Raw genomic sequence first — 7,089 nt, 5'->3', positions numbered from 1 at the left:
AAAAAAATTTATAGCTGACATTCACTGAGCCCTGCTCTGAGCCGTGCCTGATTTAGTGTCTTACATGAAGCGTCTCACAGAATCATCTCAACAGTCTCGTTTTACAGATGAAAAATTGAGGCTCAGAAAGGGTGTAGGTCAGTGGTCCCCAAACTTTTAGGCACCAGGGACCGGTGCTCCTATTAGAATCTAATGCCCTATGATCCGAGGTGGGGCTGAGGGGGTGATGCTAGCGCTGGGGAGCGGCTGCAAATACAGATGAAGCCTCACTAGCCCACCGCTCACCTCCTGCTGTGCGGCCGAGGTCCTAACAGGCCACAGACCGATACCTGTCTGCGGCCCAGGGATTGGGACCCCCTGGTGTACATGACTCGTCTTGATTGTAATAGTGAGGGCTGGCTGAGCTGGGATTGGGGCTGGGGAGTGTTTGTCCTCCGCCCTGCCCACCCACACACCCACAGTCCAGCCTCCAACCCTCCCACTCCACCTCCCTCATCTCACCTCCAGCTCACCAGTTGCCTGCTACCTTTTCCTGATCTCATTGATAACGGTCACAATTTTCTGAAGCCTGGCCTCATCCACAAAGCCATCACCTCTCTGGGCACAGATGGGAAAAATCACAAACACATGTGTCTCCCACCTGCCCAGGATCCCAGCGTCACCCTCCCTCGCCTTCCGAGACCCTTGCTCAGAATCACCTTCTTCGAATGAATCAGTGTCCCATCCACAAGCACTTCGAACTCCCCAGTCCCCTCGGCAGATACCTCCTCCTCCTGGGGAGAGAAGTTTGGGGGTCAGGGGAGGCTAAGAGCTCCACTGCAAGCTCCTCGGGGGTCTCAGAGCTCTGACTACCCTCTCATTCCCCCAGACCACCAGCTCACTCACAAAGAGTAGACCATGTGGAAATTGCTGCTCCAGATTCTTTCTCAATACAATGTACTGCGGGGAGGAGAAGGGATCATCAGATCACGGGATCACAGGATCACGGGGTCATGGGGTCACAGGGTCATGAGTGTTGCATGGAGGGGAAACAGGAATTCCTCCCAGACTTAATGGCCCACATTCCCCCCACCTCCAAAACCAAATCTACTCACCCGAAGGTTATAGCTTCAGAGGCCACTGGAGGCCGAGGGCAAAAGGAGGGAGGCAGAGCGAGACAGAAGGAAGACGCAGTATTAGTACGTCCCCACTGAGAAGGACAGCCGAGACACCACCTCCTAAGCTCTCCCCAGCCACCTGATCTGAGGTTCCCCACCCTTTGTCCTCCATCAGGGCACTCTGCCTTTGAGTCCCTGGCCCAGCCTCGCCTGGGAACAAAAGCAGCAGATGGCTTTGCTTAGCACTCCATCCCCAGCACAGACATGGCCCATGGTGCAGGACACTCCAAAATGAATGAATGAATGAATGAATGAACGAACAAACGAACGAATGAATGATAGTCAATGAATGAAGCTGGGAGCCAGGAATCACCTTTGAGGGCAGAGTAGGAATTTGAACCCAGAACTCTCAAGCCCAAAAGAGAATGATAGGTGGAGCCAAGTTTCCCACCTGGGAATAGGGACTCCCTTCCCTCGCCCCATCTCAGTCCCCAAAGCCCCAGCACCTGTCCCTCCAGGCCTTTCCCCACGGACAGCCCCTCACCAGTAGATCACTCGAATCACGATCTTGTTGTCCACTTGCAAGTACTCGCTAGCGGATGCCAATGTGGTGGCCGACGAGACGGGCTCCTGAATGGGCGCGGGGATGGGTTCCGCAGTAGAACCCGTCAACTTGGTGGCCTCTGGATCAGCCCTCCGGATGGACGCCCGAGTGGGCCCCAGTAAATCAGTAGCCAATGGAGCGAGCGCAGAAAGGGGCTCTTGGGTGGGCCCGAACTCATTGGCGACTGATGGGACGTGCTTCACACTCGGCGTAGGCGCGGGATCCTTATCAGGCGACAAAGTGGGCTCCGGAACGGGCTCTGGGGGCGGACTCGGGAAGAATTCCAAGCCGGGGACCGCGGCTGGGACCGCGGGAGGGGTGGGAGGTGGGATCGGGGTTGGGGTCGAGACCCGAGCTAGGGTCCGGACCGGGATCGAGGTCCGAACAGGAGTCGGGGTCCGGAGAGGAGTCGGGGTCCGGACAGGATTCGCGGCCCGGACAGGATTCGCGGCCCGGAATGGAATCTGTGTCCGGACCGGGGTCGGGGTCCGGATCGGGGTCGGGGTCCGGACCGGAGTCAGGGTCCGCACCGGGATCGGGACCCGGGCCGGGGTGGAGGCCGGGACCGGGGTCGGGGTCCGGACTGGAGTCGGGGTCCGGATGAGGGTCGGGGCCCGGACCGGGGTCGAGGGCCTGACCGGAGCCGAAGCCCGAACCAAGGCCGAGGTCCCGGGCAGGGACGGGGCTGAGGCCCGCGCCTTGTTGTTCATAGGGTCAGGGGGACCCGGGGAGACCCGGGCTGGGATCCCGCCCGCCCTCCTTCCTTCCTTGGGCCGCTAGAGCCTCGCCGGCACCAGGGTTCTAAAATGGGACGAGACCACAAGGGGGCACTGTTACACCGTGTTCCACTCGCGGCGTAGGTTCTGGGCAGGACCTCTCGATCTCGCCTAATAATTTCCATCTCCTTAACCCCCACCACTACGAACACACGAATTGCGCCTGTGTTCCCCACCTTGTCGCTAACATTCATGCGTTCAGTATATGTTTATACGTTTATCGCGTGCACCGTCCCGTACTGGGTGATTCTGGGGGACAGAAAGCAATCAAGAAAGCCTTGGTCCAGTGACCAGGCTCCTGCTCCAGTAGGGAAGATATACCGATCACAAAACAATGACAGCCTAGTGTGGTCAGGACTGGGGCGGAGGACGCACACGCAAAGGGGTCAGAGACGTGGTGGGGAAAATTCAGGGGCTTTGGGATCCCAAAAGAGATGCTAGGACTAGTATGGGGCAATCAGAGTTCCCTAGAAGAGAAGACAACTGAGAGACCTGGAGAAAAATAATAACAATGATAACAGATTTTACATCTATATAGCGCTAAGGGCTACAGTACACATGCCCTCAGCTAGTAAATGGCAGAGCCAGGATTCAAATGAAGCGGTCAGGCTCCAGAGTCCCAGCATAGAACTACTCTGGCAAGACTGTCACACTGTGATCTCCTGCAGGGGGGCATCTTGTCTTGTTCCCTGCTGAATCCCCAGATCCTAGAACAAGGCCTGGCACACAGTAGGTGCTCAACAAATATTTGTCTTCTTATTTTGAAATATTTTAACAATCCCAAGAAGTGGAGGAAAATGGTACAGAGAACCCCTTCCACAGATACATAACTAAAAACATCTTATGTAACCATGGCATGTAAAATCTTACGTAAAACCAGGATGTTGACATTGGTCCCATACCTTTTGATCAGGTACAGACCTTATTCAGATTCATGGAAGTGTTTTCAACAGTCCTGAGCCACTGTGCTTCCCCAGCCCTGAGTCTTCCTGTGTTAATCCTCGGGCCTGGGTCTCAAAAACCAGGAAGATCAGGAAGGACATCCACTCTGTGTGATGCTAAGCAAATCTCTACCCCTCCCTGGGTTTCAGTTTGCCACTCTGTGAATTAGGCTTTCCTCTTCTAGATAATATTGAAAACTAACGCACACTGAGCACGTATTATGTGCTAGCCTCTGTTTATAAAATGCTTTGCACTAATTATTTAATACAATTTTCTGAAGTAGATTCTATTAGCATTCTCATTTTACCAGTAAGGCATTAAGACACATAGAGGTGAAATGACTTGTCCATGTAAGTGGCAGAATCTAGCTCTAAACCCAGGCAGTCTGATTTCCGTGCATTTGTAGATTTTTTGTTTGAGCGATCATTTAGGTCACTTTATGTGCTGTTATCATTGTGCTAAATGCAATAAGTTTTGGCTCCAAGGATTTAAAGCTTGGCCAGAAGAGGAAAAAGTTACAAGTTGCCCCTTGGTGTGCAATGCCTTCTACCTTAGTCCTTTGGGGCTCTGCTTCCTTTCACCTGTAAGGTGAAGGATTTGGATCAGAATAACTTTTCCTTCGCTGCCAGCTCTGATAATCTTAGTCTTCCGACCGGAAGCTGCTATCTTAGGCTAAGCCTGCAGCAGCCCAAGGCAAGGTCACCAAGCAGGGCCTGCTGACTTGGGTAAGGGATCCTTCTCTTATGATGGGGAATCAGAGAGCTTCACTCATACTCTCTGATAATACAGCCAGCTCTGGGTCTGTAATGACTAATGGATGTATACAGTGATGGTGCCAAGACTCTGCCATATGTGAGGTACCCTTTAGACCAGGAAATACATCAAAGGGGGAATCCATAGGACTCAACTGCCTGTCTTCGGTTTGTATGCAGTCATTAATTAAAAAAAAGCATTGCTGGTTCTTCACATCAAGTATTTATTCAATATATGGTATCTGTCGACTGAATTGAAAGAATACACAGATCTCTTGGCTGATGTTCTAATGAAAGCAATCCTTCATTTGTTTGTGTTTGCTATATACCACTTGTTATTTTTCTCTCTGTTCTTTCTTCTCCAGTTCCCATGATTTTGCTCGTTTCCAAAAGTCCTCGGGCATGGTCCCAGCCTACTGCCCGCTAGACAATATGGGGAAGAACAATTGGCAGAAATTGGCAGATGTAGGCTTGTTATTTTCTCAGTGGTAGAAGTAATATTAAATGTGTAAATAACTGCCTTAAAATATTCCCACTGTGCTAGGTCTTACTTAGATTTGTTCCATCTCAATTGGAAGGAAATTTCAGGACCTGTAGAGACAGAAACAAGTCGGTGTTTGCACTTCACCTTAATTCCACATCCAAAGCAGTGCCAACAACATTCAGTCACTGGCAGTCCTGCGTCCTACCACTTGCCAAGGGCTGGATTCTTCAATTGTCTGAATGACATCCACGACTCATTTATTAGTTTTTTCAGTAAATTGACATCAAGACAGGGGGGTGTCTGTGTCCAACAGCCTGATGGTTTTTCTCCAAAGGAGGAAGGCACTCCAGTGTTGAAGACTGATTGCAAAAGAGGCCCCAATTCCCCACCCCTCCCCGACCCATGACTTTGGAATGTGACTCTCCCATCAAGAGATGGAGTCTGTTTCCTCACTCCAAGACTCTGGGCTGGCTTTGTGACTTGCTTCGGCCAATAAGATGAGGGGAAAGTGTTGATGTTCAGTGGGGTCCACTCTCTCCCAGACCCCTGCCTCAGTCAAGAGGAAAAGCCAGGGCTGACCTGCCAGAGGGATAAGAGGCTCGGTGGAGCAGAGCAGCCAGCCTCGCCCACGCCCCCTCCCCCCAACTCGAGCTTACTACACACACATTTGTGAGCCCCTCCCAGATTAGCCTAAACCAGCCCAGCCCAGAGCAAAAGAACCCCAGCCAATCTGTAGATTTGGCAGCAAAAATAAATGTTCAGTGCTTTATGCCACTGAATTTATGCATTATTGTGGCAACAGACAACTGGCCACATTTGTTTTAAACATTTTGTTATTAAATATAACACAAATGCAAAAAACTGTGTAAAACAACTTACATAACAATATAAGGAAATAAGGCAAATATCCCTGTAACCGCCACCCATATCAGAAGACAGAAGCTTCCTATATCCCTCGGCATGCCCCCTCCCAAACGCAACGTCCCCTTACGTCAAGTCACCATCATGCTGATGTTTATGGTAATCTTCATTACTTTTATACTATTATCACCCAAATGCGTATTTCTAACATTAGTTTTTTTATCTTTTAAGTCTCTTTTCATTTATAGGCTTCTCCTTCCTTGATATTTGTTTTATAAAACTTTGAGATAATTTAGACCATAAAATTCACCTATTTTAAGTGTATAGCTCTGAGATTTTTAGTAAACAGACCAAGTTGTATACCATCACAATCATTTAGAATATTTCCACCACGCCACTAAGATACCTGCTGCCCATTTTCAGTTCATTTCCAATCCCTCCCCCAGACCCAGGCAACCACTCATCTACTGTCTCTATAGATTTGCCTCTTCCGGACACCTCATATAAATGGAGTGATACAATGTGACGACACCTTTCCCTTAGCGTGTTTTCATGGTTCATCCATGTGGTGGTAAGTACAGTACTTTGTTCCTTTTTATGGCTCAATAATATTCTGCCGTAGGGATAGGCCATATTGTTTATCCATTCACCAGTTGAGGACCACTTGGGTTGTTTCCATATTTTGGCTATCCTGAATAATGCTATGAATATTTGCATGCAAGTTTTTATATGCACATATTTTTTTCTCTGGGGTAGAGACCTAGAAGTAGAGGTGCTGGGTTATATGGTATCTGTTTAATTTTTAAAGAAACTGCCAACCTGTTTTCCAAAAGTGCTCCACCATTTTACATTCCACCAGCAGTGTATGACAGTCCTCGCTTTTCCATGTCCTTGCTGACACTTGTCTGTCACTGTGGTTGTAGTCATTCCAGCGGGGAGGAAGTGGAATGGTAATTACTTCTTCAAGAAACCAGTCATAGAATCCCCATAGTCTGGATTTTGCTCATGCCCATGGTGTTATGTAACATGTCCTTGTGTCCCCTGATTTTCTGGTAAACAGGCATCCAGCTGAGCTACAACAAATTGCCAATATCCGAAATCTTAATCTGAGCAGATCTCAGTGCACCTCCCTTAGGAACAAGACAGGAAATCAGACGGCTATTCTATGTGCTACTGATGAGAAAGGATAAGCTGTTACCTGGAGATGTCACAGGGGACCTCCCTGAGGTTTTCCCAAACAGTAATATGTATACATGAGAAAACTTTTAAAATAGAACAAAGGTGCACACAAAGAAAAAGCAATCTCCGTAGGAATTCTTATACACCACGGTGGCAGCGTGGACTGAGAAGCAATCTGCTGATATCCGGTGAAATTGCCAGCAATGTCCTATAACCAGGCACTGGCCCTCCAGGGTACACATCTGTGGCAGACTCTGTTCTGTTCAAAATATTCGCTGTCCCTCCATCACAGAGAACTTACTTTCAGCCTCACAGTCACCAGGCTTGGCCATGGGACTTGCTTCAGCTGATGAAATGTGAGCAGAAGTGTTTAAGAGCCTCAGCGCATGTCACT

General features: G+C 49.4%; 1 non-coding gene across 1 annotated transcript; it reads right to left on the bottom strand.

The window, feature by feature from the left end:
* Nucleotides 1-501: 501 nt before the first annotated feature.
* Nucleotides 502-2,223, bottom strand: SELENOV. The gene is made up of 5 exons (XR_003047908.1): nt 1,642-2,223; nt 1,095-1,119; nt 886-939; nt 699-773; nt 502-597 (listed from the first exon to the last, which is right to left on the bottom strand). It is a non-coding gene; the product is annotated as an uncharacterized SELENOV (transcript).
* Between the last annotated feature and the right edge of the window lie 4,866 nt (nt 2,224-7,089).

This window comes from Pteropus alecto, unplaced genomic scaffold (genome assembly GCF_000325575.1).
Source record: "Pteropus alecto unplaced genomic scaffold, ASM32557v1 scaffold271, whole genome shotgun sequence".
Taxonomy (NCBI): Eukaryota; Metazoa; Chordata; class Mammalia; order Chiroptera; family Pteropodidae; genus Pteropus; species Pteropus alecto.
This window is presented reverse-complemented; position numbering and strand designations above follow the sequence as displayed.